At 37.4% G+C, this 18,505-nt stretch overlaps 1 protein-coding gene across 17 annotated transcripts in view; it reads left to right on the top strand.

Moving 5' to 3' along the window:
• nrxn1a (neurexin 1a) overlaps nucleotides 1–18,505 on the top strand; it is a 1,705,359-nt gene that overhangs the window by 448,911 nt on the left and 1,237,943 nt on the right. The gene's annotated exons all lie outside the window — the stretch shown is intronic.

The following is an 18,505-nucleotide window of genomic DNA, read 5'->3' as shown; positions in this document are numbered from 1 at the left end:
AGAGGATATTATATATTTATCGACAGGATTAAGAAACATCGTTTCAATTAAACGCTACACTTTAAATCTATGTTTAATTACCAAAGATGATTATTCATCATTTGGCTGGTTTAATTATCTATATTGATTTTCTCAAATTATTGTTGGTTTTCTTTCTGAAAGTAACATATCATTAATACTCCAAAACCAATTAAACTGACATGTGATGAAATACGAAAGTCTGCAGACACTGTGATTGTTGTAAAAACACAATCAGAAACAAAAATGGAAATGGTAGAGGAACTCAGCAGGTCTCACAACATCCAGAGGAGGTAAAAATGTATTATCAATGCTCTGGACCTCAGACAGGTATTTGTATTAAAAGACTAGTGAAAAGGGATGAATGGCAGGGAGGGAAGTACAGATCGACAGACAAAAAGTGCTAGTTGAATATGATAAGAAGATAGGAGAAAGGAAAGGTGAGAATGTCCTCACCCTCAATAACTTCTCCTTTGACTCATTAATCTTTCTCCAGGTCAAATGAGTACCTAGATGGGTCCCAGCTATGCCTGCCTCTTGTTGACTACATACTGCAGTCTGGGCTACAAGCCTACACAGGCAAAGTTCTTCCTCCACTACACTGACATCTACTTTGGTGCTACCTCATGCAACCATGATGAGCTCATTGACTTTATCCACTTTGCTGCCAACTTCCACCTTGACCTCAAATTCACTTTTCCACCTCGAGCAACACTCTCCCTTTTCTTGATCTTTCTGACTACATCTTTTTGAATATTTTGTTTTAAAAGATTCAAGCAAACAATACAAGTTGTTTTCTCATCACTCAATATAATATACAGAGTCCAATATATTTTTCTTCCACGGGTATTAAATAAACCATAAAAGGAAAGGGAAAAATACAAAAATAAAACTAAAAATTAAGACACTTTTTTTGTGCCACAACCTTAATTCAATTTTCTTTATCTGTCAGGACAGCTTGTATCTTAACTCATTTCTCAAGGTGGGGGTTTAAGAGAATGAGCTTTGTTATATATGAAGATTAAAATCTTTTCTTGGGGGTGCTGGATGGGGGAGAATAACAGTCACTGCAAAATCAGTTAACGCTTGCAAGCGGGTTCGCAAATCCAAATGGAGAGGGGAGATGTGGGACAAAGGGCAACTCAGAGAGGGGAGGGACTATTGGGGTTAAAGGAATTTTAGATATGGGAATAGTGGAAATATTTTATGTGTTAGAAATGTTGTCTTACAATGTGTTTAAAAAAAAAAACAGAAATGGATAAGAAGGGAAGGTGGTGATGAGGAAACAGAAAGGAAAGATAAACAAAGTATGAAATGGCCATGTTGAACTATATGACTTTAAATATTAACGGAATACATAACCAAATCAAAAGGAAGAAGCTGTTAAATTTACTGAAGAAAGAAAAAATTGAGATAGCATTCGTGCAAGAAACACATCTAACTGAAGTGGAACACAAGAAATTAAAGAGAGATTGGATAGGACATATAACAGCACCATCATATAATTCAAAAGCCAGAGGAATAGCTATATTAATCAATAAAAATGTACCAATCAAAATAGAAGAGGAAATAATAGATCCAGCAGGGAGGTATGTAATGATAAAATGTCAGATATATTCAGAATTTTGGAATTTACTCAATGTATACGTACCTAATGAAGAAGATCAAAAATTTATGCAAGATAACTTTTCAAAGATCGCAGATACGCAAGGGAATATACTAATAGGAGGGGATTTTAACCTTAATTTGGACTCAAACATGGATAAAACTGGAAAAAAGACTAACAGAAAGAACAAAGTAACCAAATTTATAATTAAATCGATGCAGGAAATGCAACTTTTGGATATCTGGAGGAAACAAGACCCAAAGGAAAAGGAATATTCATATTATTGGGGTAAACATAAAACATACTCAAGGATAGACCTATTCCTGTTATCAGCCCACATTCAAGGAAGAGTTAAGAAAACAGAATATAAAGCTAGATTGTTATTGGTTCACTCACCCCTGTTATTGGCAAAAGAGCTAGAGGACATCCCACCAAGAATGTATAGATGGAGATTAAACTCCATGCTACTTAAAAGACAGGAATTTAGAGAATTCATTGAGCGACAAATTAAAATGTACTTTGAAATAAATACGGAATCAGTGAAAAATAAATTTATATTATGGGACGCAATGAAAGCATTCATCAGAGGACAGATAATAAATTATGTAACTATGATGAAGAAGGTCTACAATCGAGAAATAGAACAGTTGGAAAGGGAAATAGCAAATACAGAAAAAGAGTTAGCAATAAAGGAATATACAACTAAAAGAAGAGAATTGACAGACAAGAAAATAAAATATGAAACACTACAAACATATAACGTGGAGAAGAACATAATGAAGACAAAACAGAAGTATTATGAGCTAGGAGAAAAAACGCACAAAATACTACTGTGGCAGCTTAAGACAGAACAAACTAAAAGAACGGTATTGGCATCAAGGAAAAAGGACAAACAAATTACATATAACCCAATGGAGATCAACGAAAACTTCAGGGAATACTACGAATAACTATATCAAACTGAAAACGAAGGGAAAGAAGACAAAATAGATGAATTTCTAACTAAAATTGAACTACTGAAATTGCAAACAGAGGAGCAAAATAAATTAGTAAAACCATTTGAAATAGAAGAAATACAGGAGATATTAAAAAAACTACTGAACAATAAAACACCGGGAGAGGATGGACTCCCAATAGAATTCTATAAAACATTTAAAGACTTATTAATTCCTCCTCTCCTGGAAGTAATGAACCAGATATAAAAAACACAAAACATACCAGATTCATGCAAAACAGCAATAATTACAGTAATATCAAAAACGGGGAAAGATCCATTAACACAAGCATCGTATAGACCAATATCTCTACTTAACACAGATTATAAGATAATAGCTAAACTATTGGCAAACAGATTGGCCGACTGTGTACCAAAAATAGTAAAACTAGACCAAACTGGATTTATTTTAAAAAAAAATGAACAATGGACAATTTCTGTAAATTCATTAACTTAATCCATGCAGTACAAGGAAACAAAACTCCAACAGTAGTGGTTGCTTTAGACACAGAGAAAGCCTTTGACACAACAGAATGAAATTATTTATTCAAAGTACTACAAAAATTCAACCTATCAGAGAAATATATTAATTGGATTAAAGCATTATATAAGGAACATTGGCGAAAGTGACAATAAATGGATATATATCAAACCAATTTAAATTAAGCAGATCAACAAGGCAGGCATGTCCACTATCTCCTTCACTGTTCGCATTAGCTGTAGAACCACTAGCAGAACTGATAAGAACATAAAATGAAATAAGAGAGATAAAAAATAAAAGAGAAGGAATATAAAATCAGTCTATTTGCAGATGACGTTATAATATACTTAACAGAACCAGAAATATCAGTAAAAGAATTACATGAGAAATTGAAGGAATATGGAGAAGTATTGGGGTACAAGATCAATGCAAATAAAAGTGAAGCGATACCAATGAATAATGGTGATTTCACAAAGTTTAAGAAAGAATCACCATTAAGATGGCAAACACAAGCAATTCGATACCTAGGTAGACAACTAAATAATAATCTAGGCCATCTATTCAAACTAAATTTTCAGCCATTAATGAAAAAAATTACAAGACGACTTAGAGCACTGGAAAGACTTACAACTAACACTGATGGAAAGGATAAATTGTATTAAAATGAACATCTTCCCAAGGATACAATACCTATTTCAATCATTACCAATTTACCTAACAGAGAAATTCTTCAAGGAGTTAAAGAAAATAATAAGGAAATTCTTATGGAAAGGGGGAAAACCGAGGATAGCACTAGATAAATTAACAGAATGGTACAAACAAGGAGGCTTACAACTACCAAACTTTAAGAATTATTATAGAGCAGTACAATTAAGATACCTATCAGATGTTTATCAAACAAGGGAAAAACCAGATTGGACCAGATTAGAGCTAGATAAAATAGGGGAGAAGATACCTGAACATATACTATATAAGTGGGATGAAAAATTGGTGTAATGTAGGAATTCACCAGTATTGCACCATCTGCTCAACATTTGGAAGAAGATTCATGTAGAAAGGAATAAAATGAATTATGAACTACCAAAATTAATATTGACACAAAATCAACTAATCCCTTTCACAATAAATAACTTTTCCTTCAGAGAATGTGAGAGAAAAGGGATCAAAAGAAAATAGAAAATTGTTTTTCAGGATATAAATTATTATCTTTTGAACAAATGAAGGGCAAATATAATATAACTCACAATACAATGTTTGCATACCACCAACTGAAAACCTACTTGAAGGACAAATTGGGAAACAGTCTGAGGTTACCAGAAGGAAGCAATTTTGAATATGTGATTACAGACACAATGATAATTAAAAAATTTATAACAAACATGTACATCAAACTGCAAGAAAAAGAGAACGAGGAAACAAACTGTAAACCTAAACAAAAATGGGAACGAGATCTAAGCATTAAGATAAAGAATGAAACATGGGAAAAGCTATGCTCCGGAACTATGAGAAATACAATAAACACGAGGTTACACATGATACAATATCATTGGTTACACAGGGTATACATCACACCCAAAAGTTAAATAAATGGGACCCAACAGTATTAGACAGATGTTTTCACTGTAAAAAGGAAATGGGAACAACAATACATGCAATTTGTGTATGTGAGAAAGTGAAAAGATTTGGGAAGATCTAAACCAGATATTAAATAAAATCACAAAAAGCAATATACCAAAAAACCCAGAGATCTTCCTTCTAAGTAATATAAGAAATAAAGAATTTGGACTCGATTTGGATGGAGCACAAAAAAGATTTATTATGTTAGCCCTAGCTGTAGCAAAAAAATGTATTATGTCAACCTGGAAATTAGAAGACAGCTTGAGAATACAACAATGGTACATAGAAATAAATAAATGTTTTCCATTAGAAAAAATAACATATAATTTAAGAAATAACATCACAATATTCGAACAAATATAGGAACCATACATGAAGCACAATAGAGAAATCCTACCATGGACCTCCACCATCTAAAATGACAGAAGGAGAAGACAACAAAATGAACTGACTCAGTATATAAAACTAAAAGACCAACATTCCTTATTTATTTTTATTAAGTGACGACATTGTTTAACGGGTTTAATGTATCTTATCGATTGAACTTTGAATAAATGGGAAGGGGGTGAGGGAGGGAGGGAATGGAGGGGGGAAAAAGGGGAGAAAATGACACTATATATTCAAGAGAAAATGTCTATATGTATTTTGATCTGTATTGTTTATAGTGTGAAATTTTTTTTTTTAATTAAAAAAACTTTGCTACCGCACATTCAAAATGATCTTTCCATTGTGATCTATGTTAGATTTTCCAACCAGGGACTTTCATTTAAGACTATTTCCCAATTTGTAACATCTTTACAAGATGAGAAGGGGTAAAATGGTCTGTTTCCATGCTGTTATTGTTACATGGTAATATATGGTTATAATATGATTCACATCGATATCAGCTTGGAATGATTTGTGAATTAAGATTCTCCTATTAGACAAGCAAGTATTTGCATTGAGATTTCATAGGAATCTTTCTTGGTATCTATGTCATTTAACTGTCTTTCTTGTGTTGATTTTATTCCTTAATCCATTAGGTTATCTTCATAAAAACGCTGTTCAATCAATAATTACTTGTAGGTCTGTTGAAGGACCATCACTTGATGAATTAACTCTAGCCCTTTCTTGAAATGAATAAGCCCAACTATAAAAGTGGAGATTCTCCACCCTTGTGTTGGGAGACTTACCTCTATGAATGCTCTGAGTCTAGCTCCAAGGCGCTGACTGAAATCTCTCTCGGGGAAGGATAATCAGCGGAGCACAGTGCTCCGCCACCTCACGTGAATGAACATGTTGTGGGTGATGAAGCCCTGGAGATGTATAATAACCTCACATTTGCTGCTGAAGGAGACCAAATGAAATTGGAAAAAAATAATGGAACAGTTTGAGGCATACTGCATCCCTAAACGTAATGTAATGTTTGGGAGGCACAGATTTTTCACATGCACACAGAAAATGGAAGAAAGTATTGATCAGTTTGTGACTGAATTTAGAAACAGAAGCAAAATGTGTGAATCTGGTGGACTGACTGACTCGCTGATAAAAGACAGACTTGGGTGTGGTATTCCAGATAATAGTCTAAGGGAAAGACTGCTAAGAGAGCAAAATCTAGACTTGAAAAAGGCCATAGCACTCTGTAGAGCTGCAGAAACTGTAAAATTGCAGGCAAAAGAGCTGTTCAGTGAAACTAGCTGCAACGTGGATGCAGTGAGCAAGAACAGACATAAACCATTTAATAAAAAGAACGCCAAAAAGGAAAGAGAGGTGTGGCCAGTGAACAAGAATGAAAGGGACAATTGAAAACCATGTCATCGATGCAATGCACAACACCTACCAAAAAAGTATCCAGCATATGGTAAAACATGCTATATTTGCAACAAAAGCAACCATTATGACCGTTGCAACAGGTGAACTAAAAGCATAGTTGGACAGGATGGAAAGCCTGAACGTGATTCGAAGATAGATGAGCCAACGGAGTGGGTGAGTTCACTCGTCGTTGTGGACAAAAAGAATGGAAAGCTTTGTATTTGCCTGGATCCAAGAAATCCAAAGAGAGCAATGAAGAGAGAACATTTTAAGCTTCCGATGTTTGGAGAAATCATATCACAGTTTGCAAATGCAAAGTTTTTCAGCAAGTTAGCTGCATCATCAGGATTTTGGCAGTTAAAATTGGAAGAAGCAAGTTCAAGACTATGCACGATCAATAGTCCATTTGGCAGATACAAATTCCTAAGGTGACCATTCAGAATTGCCTCTGCTCCTGAAGTGTATCACAAAACTATCCGTATGGTCTATAAGCACCTGGACTGAGTTGATACCTCAATGTACGACATCATAGTATGGGGAACCACAAGAATGGAGCATGAGAGACTAAGGAAAGTGCTGGAAGCAACAAGGAAAGCAAACCTGAAGCTGAATAGAGAGAAATGCCAGCTTGGGGTGACAGAACTCATATTTGTAGGAGATATTATTGGCAGTGAGGGCATCAGACAAGATCCCTGAAAGGTGTTCGCCATTGGGAACCTGCCAAGACCACAATGCAAAAAGGTAATACAGAGGTTTAATGGAATGATCAGCTATATGGGTAAATTCATATCCATCCTCTCAGAAAAGATGGCTCCATTGAGAAGACGAACAGAAAAGAACATTGAATGGGAGTGGGATCATGACCATGAAAAGTCATGGAGAGAACTAAAGAAACTGCTCACAGAGGAACCAGTTCTGAGGTTTTACAACCCAGCGAGAACCATCAAGATATCATCAGGTATGATCATTGGCAATGATAGACGCGGAGACACGATACACTCAAATTGAAAAGGAGCTGCTCAGCATCACATACGCCTGTGAAACATTTCATCAGTTTGTGTCAGGACAAGCAATCAGTGTAGAGATTGACCATAAGCCCTTGACTCCATTGTTCCAAAAGCCATGAAATGAATTTCCACTGAGAATACAAAGAATGATTATTAGGCTGTAACGCTATACATTGAATGTAGTGTACACTTCGACTAAGCTAATGTACACAGCAGACACGTTGTCCAAAGCTGTTGACGCAAGAGAGCCCACATACACCAAAATGGTTGAAGACATGAATACCTTTGTGGACATGATCACAAGTGCACTGCCCTTATCAGATGCAAAAAATGGAGCTCATAAAGTCAGAGACAAACAAAGATGAAACACTAAGACAACTGAGAAAAAACATCTTGGATGGATGGCCCAAAATGCAGCAGGACTGCTCACCTGATGTTTCAGAGTACTGGACTCCAGGGCAGAACAATCAGTGGTTGAAGACATCATCTACAAAGGAAGCAAAATCCTTATCCCAAATTGTCTGAGAAAAGAGATGCTAAAAAGGATCCATGGAGGTAATCTCGGAATTGAAAAGTGTAAGAAAAGAACATGAGAGTTGATGTACTGGCCAAGAATCAACGGTGATATAACAAATGAAGTGTAAAACTTTACAATATGCTCAAAATATCAAGCAAGCAATCCTACAGAACCACAAAAGCCACACCATACAGACCATACCAGAAGGTAGGCGCTGACCTATTTGAATGTCAATGGAAGGACTATTGTAGTCACAGACTATTACTCCCTGTATCCAGATGTGTATAAACTGAACACCACCACTGCAGATGCTGTAATAACAGGTATGAAAGCCATATTCTCCAGACATGGAGTGGCAAGTGAGGTCTTCACACACAATGGATCCCAGTTTTGCAATTTAAAGTTCCGGCAGTTTGCCAAAGAGTGGGACTTTGTACACAGCACATCAAGTCCTCATTTTCCACAGCCCAATGGTCTAGTGGAAAAATCAGTAGAGACAATGAAAAGATTGATGAACAAGGCTAAAGACAATGGAACTGACTTCTACCAGAGCATGCTAATATACCGCACACTGCCGCTCGAGTGTGGTATGTCACCAGCACAACTCCTTATGGGATGAAGGCTAAGATCAAACCTACCCATTCAGGAGAACCTCCTAAATATAGAAGAGGGGGAGAAAGTGAGGAAGTTGAAAGAACAACAGAAAGAAAAACAAAAGTATTACTTTGACGAGAAACAAAAAAACCTACCAGAACTCTACACTGGTGACCAAGTAAAGCTAAAAGACAAAACACCATACACCATTAAGACAGATGAAGCTGTTCTGCGAAGAAATCGTCAAGATCTTCAAATGCGACCAGCCAGAGTAGATGGTAAGACAGATACTGTTGAACAACCTAAATGCACATCTGAGAAGACATTGTCTGAGGCAACAACTTAGATTCAAGGACAATCAGTCAGGAGATCGTCAAGACACATGGATCCTCCTAAGAGACTGATTGAACAAATTTAAAGACTTCTGTTATAGAATTAAGGAGTGCTATCTTATTCGCTCTTCAAGTTTTAGTCTCTGTCAATGTGAACACGCAAAACAAGTTGAAGAATGTTAAAAATGTTGATAATAATGAAAATATAAGTTATTGGTGTTAAAGTTAAAATTGCAGGGTTATATGAAGAAAACATGTGAGTTAAAATTAGCTTCTTTTGTTTTAAGAAATGGAGATGTAATAATAGTGATTGTGGTTGCATGCAACTAGCAATGCCTTACTAGGTGCTTTGAAGCTGCAGCACCCGGATAGCCCTCCTAGGACCCAGGTGTGATTAGTGGGGCAAAGGTGAAGGGGGTTAGGCCCAGTAAATCACCCCTGCAATGAATGATGCAGTAAGTGACGTGTCATGCAAACTAGTCTCCCCCATCCCCCAACCAGCTGTCAGTCGCTCCCCCACTGGCTCAGTCTCCCTCCCTCCGTCAATCGTGCTCCCCCCCACTCCACAGCAGGTGACTCCTTTGCCCTTCCCCAAGGCAGTTGACTCCTTTCCCCTTCCCTGCAGCAGTGACCCCTCTCCCCCTTCCCCGCAGCAGCTGACCCCTTGCTCCTTCCTCACAGCAGTTGACTTCCCTGCAGTAGCGACCCCTCTCCCTTTGATCATGGCAATCCCGCCCTGAGCAGCGATCACCCCCCCCCCCACCTCAGCCCCAGAGCAGTGTCCACTCTCTCCCTCCTGATCATGGCAGACACTTCACAGGGGTTTCCCTGTGATGCCAGCACGAATGTGCTGATGTCACCAGAACAACCGGGTCGGCCATATTCAGTTTCATGCCGCAGGAGGACGTGACCCAGGTGAGTATTACTGGGTTCCATGACTACCTCCAAGGTTGAATTGGCATGGCCTTGAGCAGGACAGACCCTTTCAACCCTGCTGAATGTGTGAGGTGCTATCTGGGCAAATTACCCGGTTAACCCCATTTTACATAGTAGCTTGAAAGGGCCTACTGTTTCATTAGACTTGGCTGCCAGTTGGGGATTGACACACTGTATGCAGATCTGTAATGGAGGCTTGCAGCTTCATGGTCTGCCTCATGTGCTGTCTACATCAACTTTAAAATAAAGAACCTTTTCCTTCACCCATGTGTTGTCTTAAGAACTCACACATACAAATATAAGATGAAACGTCACCTTGCTTCACATTTAAATCTCCCACATTGTAATGTCACCTACTGAACGTGTCATCATGTAGATCATATTCATTGTTGCAAGCAGTCTGCAAAATTGTCTAGGGGTGCTACAGGAAAAATTTTTGAGCGGGAATGAGTCACTCATTTCTTTCGGAAGTTTTTACATAGCTTGTGTTGCAGGAACTTTGTGAAAATTTCCTGTTATGCAGCGACTATGTAAAAGTGATAATAGATTTTAATTTGCATTTCACTCTTAGCAATTCAGTTTTGTTAAATATTTTTTGTCACCCTATCAGTGATCCTAACATCTTGGAGTTTATGACAATGGTTACAAGTATGATTGAATGAATAGCAATTTGCCCTAGTGACTCAAACTATATTAAATGTCTTTCCAAAGGTGGACAGGAGCAAATGATGGGTGAAATTAATTTTGATCTGAATCGTAAAGCTGTCCATGAATATACAATGATAGAAAATATGCTAAGATTCACTAAATTCAGTTGACGCTTTCCATCTTGCACTCAAATGAAACATGGTACATTCCATGCCAGTGAAAGTTCAAATAATAATGCTTTTGCAAAGTGGCCATCTATAAAAATTCCTGATTCTTGCAATATCATATGTATTGCTGTTTTGCAGCAGAAATATCTTTTACTTCAGCTGCTTACCTCCGAACAAAGGATTGAAAATGTCCCCTATTGATTTTAATAGTGATTGTGAATGCAATAATGGATGTGAATGTTCATTGGTTTGCCAAATTAGCTTTCATTGTCTCCACTTGCGGATGAATCAGCCACGCTGTTTGACTGTGAACAATGAGGCAGGATTAGTCTATTCACCATCTTTTCATTAAGATTCCTGCTGATCTTATGACTCATTGCCACTTTATTACCCAATCTTCAAATACCTGTATTCTGAATCATCTTCATATTCAAATTTATATCTAAATGACTGAGCATGTCTTACTTCTTTGGTCAACCCACTTATCCTGGGAATCGTCCAGTAAATCTATGCGGCAATCTGGTGAAGCAATTTCAACATCCTTGCACCCTGCTATTCGGTGAATTTAGCCTTTTGTGAGCTTAAATTAGCTTTATGGTGCCATTTTTAAAGAAGAGACTTCAGCCTTATCACTAATAACAGTAAAACAGCTTACAGAGTTCTTCCTGACGCAGTAGAATGTCAAATGTTCAGCTGGTTGTGGTGATTTCTCCACTCCATTCATGATCCCAAGCCTGCAAATAGAACTAAGCAGTTGTTACACACATTTGCTGGAGAAATGTTGCAAATTGGACATTGCATTTTTCTGTTGATTTGTTTTAAATATGTTATTTTTGCTGGCTCCCATGATAAAAAATGGTCTTAATGATTGAATACAAATTACAAGAGGAAACCATGTGAGAGCAGCAATTGCTGTGATCAGAACAAAGACTTAATCCTTTTCCTTTAGTATGACGAAAGCAGTGAAGTTACTCTGAAGCAAGCAAAAGATAAAAATGACATGAGCATTATTGGCATAATGGGATCTGGTTTTAACAGTGCTTTCTCACTGTTCTCACTGCTACACATGTAAGAGTTAAACAATTATTTCGTTTTGCGCACATTAGAGGAGCTTCTCTCTGTTAAAATGTGCTTTGGAATTTTGCAAAATTATTTTCAGTTGACATTATGACAAAATCGATGTTATTTTTTTGCTATCTGCCTTATGCAACATTTCTTGTTGCATTAATATCCATGTCCTGAAATACAAGAACACCATAAAGTGATGGGGTGACCATCTATGATCTAAACAAATGTCGGGAAAAAAAACCTCTATTTTCCTTCTTTGTTTTTGTTTGGTTTTCAGTGATATCATGAAAAGTAGTGATCCATCATCATGAACATTAAACACCAGAATGTTGAAGAAAGTAGTCCAAAAAATGTGTTATCTCAGGATTATAAATTCTGATAATTTAAATGAAAAACTAAAAGTATTATAAAATATAATAACAGGTTTTGGCAAGGAAAAATTACATCCAAGTTAGAGCATCAATTTCATGGTGGTTGTAATATGGTAATTTTCACATAGTGAAGTTGTAAGATAAAATGCTGTAAGCTACATTTATTTGCACAAATATTTCTTTGGAAAGCGATTGCAGAATTTTGTTAAAAGGATTTCAGGACTTGAAATTCTGCAAGTCAATCTCAATGGATCTGTAACACGGAGTAATAGATATTAAAACCCAATTGTCTTGTGATGTGGCATAAACAATGTAACCTTGAGAAATCTGATCTGTGTTGGATATGTTTCATCTCCTGAATTTGGAAAACAAATCCTTGTTTTCTTAAATGAAGGACAGTAAAAAGCTTTCAGCTTCCCTCCTCAATATTCAATGAGAAGAGCAATAAGGATGATAATATTTTGTGACCAAGCTAAAACCTTGGTTTTATTTTAAAATCATTAAATTTTGAGATTTTTGTCTAGCAATCTGAATTGCTTAATTTAGCATCACTCTGTCACATGTGTATTTTATGATGGGCAACGCTTACTCTGTAAGATTAATATTCCTAGATGTCTTAATGTTATCATCTGGGGAAAAAAACCCATTTTGTAGCCCTGCAATGGACTTATCATCAACCTCAGGATATGTTGACCTCCACCAAGAACATGGCTTTTTATTTGTAAACGTTCAATGTGACTAATTTGAAATGAGATTTAAAAAAAATATCAAAAATATTAAGCACATTTAATTTATTACAGATTTTGGATTTGACATTTTGCTATAAACAAAAATCTACTGAAATAAGTGTGCGTGTAAATAACTTCAGTTACTTCAGAGACCTCATATCCATTGTTATAGTTACTGGTTATCAGGTTTCAGATTTATTGTCAGAGTACAGACATGAAATCATATACAACCCTGAGATTTCTTTTTTCCTGCAGGGGTGGCAGAATTACCACTAATTGGGAGGTTAAAAAAAAACACTATACAGAGCATATTCATGTAAACAAATAAAGAACTGTAAACAGATAATGAATGCAAACAAACTGTGTAATACGCCAAGAATAAAAATGAAAATCAATAACGTGCACAAGAATCGTTAAATGAGTCCCTGATTGAGTTTGTTGTTAAGGAGTCTGATGGTAGAGGTGTTACAGCTGTTCCTGGACCTGGTGGTGCAAGTCTTGTGACATCTGTACCTCATTCCTGATGGCAGCAGTGCGAACAGAGTGTGTGCTGGGTGGTGTGGATCATTGATAATTGCTGCTGCTCTCCGATAGCAGCATATTCTCAATTGTGGGGAGGGTTTTGCTGTGTCCACTAGCTTTTGGAGGGCATAAGGCTCAGGGGTATTGGCATCCCCATACCAGACCATGATGCAGTCGATCAGTACACTTTACACCACACCTCTGTAGAAATTTGCTAGGCTTTCTGGTGTCATACCAAACATTCTCAAACTCCTCAGGAAGAAGAAGTGCTTAAGTGCTATCTTCACGATGCCATTGGTGTGTTTGGTCCAGGAAAGATCCTCCGAGATAGTCACTCTGAAGAACTTAAATTTGCTCACCTTTTCCACCTCTGATCCCCCAATGATCACTGGATTGTATACCTCTGGCTGTCCTTTCCTGAAGTCAACAATCAGCTCCTTATTTTTGGTGACATTGAGAGCAAGGTTGTTGTTGGTGCACCATTCAGCCAAGTTTTCATTCTCCAACCTATATGCTGACTCCTCCCCTTCCTTTATACTGTGGTATCATCGGCAAATATGTAGATGGTGTTATTGTCATACCAAGATACACAGTCATAGGTGTAAAGTGAGTAGAGGAGGGGGCAAAGAACACAGCCCTGTGCTGTAGTACTGATGGAGATTGTGGAGGAGAAGTTAATACCGATCTTCACTGATTGTGGTCTGGATATGAGGAAATCCATTATCGGCAAACTCGGGTTTTCTGATCAGTTTTGAGGGGGATGATGGTGTTAAATCCCGAAGTGTGGTCGATAAAGAGCATCCTGATCCATGCGTCTTTGTTGTCCAGGTGTTCAAGAGCTTTGTGTAAAGCCAAATATATTTGACAATAAAATTTTTGAATTAGAATTAAATTTGTATATTTTTAAATTCATGAATAATATTTTAATTCATAAGAGATTTTAATCGTATTTTTCATTGAAGAACTACAATCAAATAAATTAAACTCACAAATTTTGCTCATCTTGATTCTTTTTGAAAATATTATATAGCTTCAGGTATTTCCAGAGAATCTGGCTTGATTAGATATAAAAATTGATTCCCAATTATGCAGACGTTGTGGGTTTTTAAAATGTCATTCATTCACTTCTTTGTAATCATATAGCAGATTTGACGTACTGATTTTCTGTGGCACCTTCATTTTTATAATCCCTTGATTTTCAGCTAGAACAGATAGTCAAAATCAGTCACAAAAAGAGGCTTCCTCAAATCACAGCTTCAGGCAATCCTTCCTGCTGAGTGACAGCTCTGGAGACTCTGCATTCTCCACTCCATCTTTCATAGTATATTGCTTTATCAACTTATAATCGGAAAATTCTCTTTTGAACCATGATCCAGGGGGATAAAAATAATAAGATTAGTATTAGCGTGAGCCAAGGTGCTGGAGGGAATGGAGAGTCAAAGATGACTGAAAGGACCAAGGAAAGGGCTGCAGCATTGGGTCCATTCAATGGTTTTAATTAGCCTGTGACAGAGAATTAGCTGTTGCCATCTGATTAGGAAGGTGGGAGTTTCACTCAAAGCTGAGAATAGAATATAGAACGTCATAGGGCAAGTGGTAGGCATGGAGGAAATGAAATAGTAAGCAAGACACCTTTGGAAGCACAAAGTTATGTATCACTTCTACATCTTGAAATATTGGTCACAATGCAAGTTATTTTACTCATATCAACTGCATCATTTTGAGTATTATAGTCTCTGGCACTGATTTATGGACCTTTTCCTCTGCAATCTCACTGGGAATGAAACATTATGTGATTTCTCAATTTACAGTAAAACCATGGTTGTGGCCCTGAAGTATTGGGGATACTTATATGGGGGTTATGGTGGGATAGGGAATTCTAAAGGGTGAATCTTGACAACATAATATTTGGAATATGATGGAAGGGTATGTAGCATTTGGGAGAATTGAGGATTCCACCTGTAATTTTAAAATCCCAACCCATTGAAGAAATCATCACACAGTCTTTGCCAGTAAGCTGGGGGAGAGAGAGAGAGTAACCAAGAACAGGAATCAATTCTTACTTCTTCTACCATATCTTAATGCCTGCCTGATCGCTTTAAAACAATAATGTTAACTGACTACTACCTGTTAGACACATTCTAAAGGCTGCCATAAGCATCCAGCACCACTCATTCCCTGAATGGCATTGTTTCATTGCTGAAGTTTTAGTCACCATTGTAGACTTCAAGAATTTAAGATTACTATGAAACTAACCATTTACATGTGTAAATTGAAAACCAGAAATCAGGCAGGCAGAGAATAGATACTGATGTACACTGTAAGCAACGTTTCTAGACTTCTGTGAATTTTTTGGGATTCCAGAAGGATGTTCTTAATTATAACTGGTACGTGAGATTAAATGACCAACAACAAATCATTTCCATGTCTTTAGGAAGAAGATATGCAAAATATAAAACATAAGCTGTAGCAATACCTTCAAAGAAATGTAATCCAATTTGTATGCAAGAAAATGCCTTAAATATTGTACCTTGTGACTGTGCTCTTTGAATGAGACTCAACACTAACGACTGCTTATTCCCGCCAGTGTTATTCAAATAAAGTCTGTTTGAATCGTACTGTGTGGCTTGGCTGTACTTTTTGATCTTGACAGGAGCTCGACTTTAACACCAAATAACCCATTTTATGGTGTCACATTTTATTGGTCCTGCAGGTATTCCCTGACAAGGTTTGACATCAAATCAGAGGTTAGAATATAATGCTTTCTTTCTAAAATTGACGTGCCAATTGAATTTGATAGCAATTTAGAATTGGTCAAGGTTAAGAGCCTATGTTCTATATACAATAAAATACCAAGATATTATTGTAAATATTTCATGATCCAACTTTTGTGTTTCATTTCATAGATTGTGAAGTTTGGAATTTTCCTTTTACACTGCCAATAAGTTAATACATTGAGGTCCTGTATATTCATTGACTTTGATTGTCAAATTGTACATGCTGAGAAATCACGAATCTGATTTTCATTGGTTTACATCTGGCTTGCAGATTGTGGGATCACTTATAGAACATAGAATGTTACAGCATAGTACAGAGCCTTCAGCCTTCGATGTTGTGCCAACCCATATATCCCTTAAAAAATACTCAACCCTTCCTACCCAATAACCCTCTATTTTTCTTCAATCCATGTGCCTGTCTAAAAGTCTCTTCAATCCCCTAATGTTTCAGCCTCCATCATCATCCCTGGCAAGGTATTTCAAGCACCCACAACTCTCTGTGTAAAAAAAACTTACTCTGATGTCTCCTCTCAGCTTTCCTCCCTTCACTTTGTGCATATGTCATCTGGAGTTTGCTATCCCTGCCCTGGGTAAAAAGCACTGGCTCTCCACCCTATTTATGCCTCTCATAATCTTGTAGACTTCTGTTAAGTCTCCTCTTATCCTTCTACGCTCCAAAGAGAAAAGTCCGAGTTCTGCTAACCTTCCCTCATAAGACATTTTCCAATCCAGGTAACATCTGAATAAAACTCTTCTACACCCTCCTCATATTTTCCACATCCTTCCCATAATGAGGTGACAAGAACTGAACACAATATTCTAAGTGCTGTCTCACCAGAGATTTGTAGAATTGTAACATGACCTTTCGATTCTTGAACACAATCCCCCTATTAATGAAGCCCAAGATCACATAGGCCCTCTTAACTATCCTATCAACCTGCATGATGACCTTGAGAGATGCATGGATTTGGACCCCGTCTCTTTATTCATCCACACTCTAAATAACTGACCATTAACCCTGCACTTAGCCTTCTGATTAGTCCTTCCAAAATGCATCACCTCACACTTATCCAGATTGAGCGCCACCTGCCATTTTTCCACCCAAATCTGTATCCTCTAACTTTTGAAAACCGACAGCACCATCCACAACTCCTCCAACCTTCGTATCATCCGCTAACACTGACCCATCCTTCCACCTCTTCATCTAGGTCATTTATAAAGATCACAAAGAGTAGGGGTCCCAGAAAAGATCCCTGCGGAACTCCACTAGTCACTGTCCTCCAGGCCGAACACTTTCCTTCTACTACTACTCTCTGCTTTCAACAGGCAAACCATGAATCTCAGTCCTCTTGATTTTCTGAACAAGTTTCTTATGGAGACTCTTGTCAAATGCCTTTTGCAGAATAAAATTTGCACTCAACATGAAGATCTTATTCAGAGCATGGTGTAATTTAGCAATATTGGATAATAATTTCCAAGCTCTGGACTTCCTAGTGTAATGAATTCCAGAGAATTCAACCGGGCAAAATGTCCATTGGGATATTTTTCATAAAAAAACACTTCAGAAGCTTTCAGAATCAGAATTTATTGTCATGTACAAGTCATGATATTTGTTTTGCAGCAGCGTCAGAGTGAAAACATTTATATTTAAACTGTCTTATGACATTGCTATTAAAAAAATAACAATAATATGCAGAAACGTAAGGCAGTGTCTGGTTCATTGATTATTCAGGAATCCAATGGCAGCGGGGAAGAAGCTATCCTTGTCCCACTGAGTGCTCATCTTTAGGCTCCTGCACCTTTTACCTGATGGTTGCAGAGTGAAGAGGGCATGGCCTGGGTGGTGGAGGCTTTTGATGATAGAAGCTGCTTTTTTAAGATATCACCATATGTTGATATCCTTGACGGAATGAAGACTGTTGACTGTGATGTCGCAGGACGAGTTAACAACCCTCTGGAGTTTATTCCAGTCCTGAGAGTTTGCGCCTCCATACCAGACAGTGATGCAACCAGCCAGATTTCTCTCCATGGTTCACCTGTAGAAGTTTACGAGAGTCTTTGGTGACATACAAAATCTCCTTACAAGGCGCTGGCAAGCCTTCTTTGTGAATCCATCAGCATGGTGGTTCCAGGACAGATCCTCAGAGAAGATGATACATAGGAATTTGAAGTTCTTGACCCTTTCCACTATTGAGATGTCGATGAGGACTGGGTTGTGTTCCCCTGTCTTCCCCCTTAAGTCCACAATCATCTCCTTGGTTTTGCTGACATTGAGAGCAAGGTTGTTGTCGTTACATCATTCAATGAGCTGATCTATCTCCTTCCTGTTCA

The sequence above is a fragment of the Narcine bancroftii genome, chromosome 4, assembly GCF_036971445.1.
Source record: "Narcine bancroftii isolate sNarBan1 chromosome 4, sNarBan1.hap1, whole genome shotgun sequence".
Classification (NCBI taxonomy): Eukaryota; Metazoa; Chordata; class Chondrichthyes; order Torpediniformes; family Narcinidae; genus Narcine; species Narcine bancroftii.
Note: the sequence above shows the minus strand (reverse complement) of the source record. Positions and strands in the feature narration are given on the sequence as shown.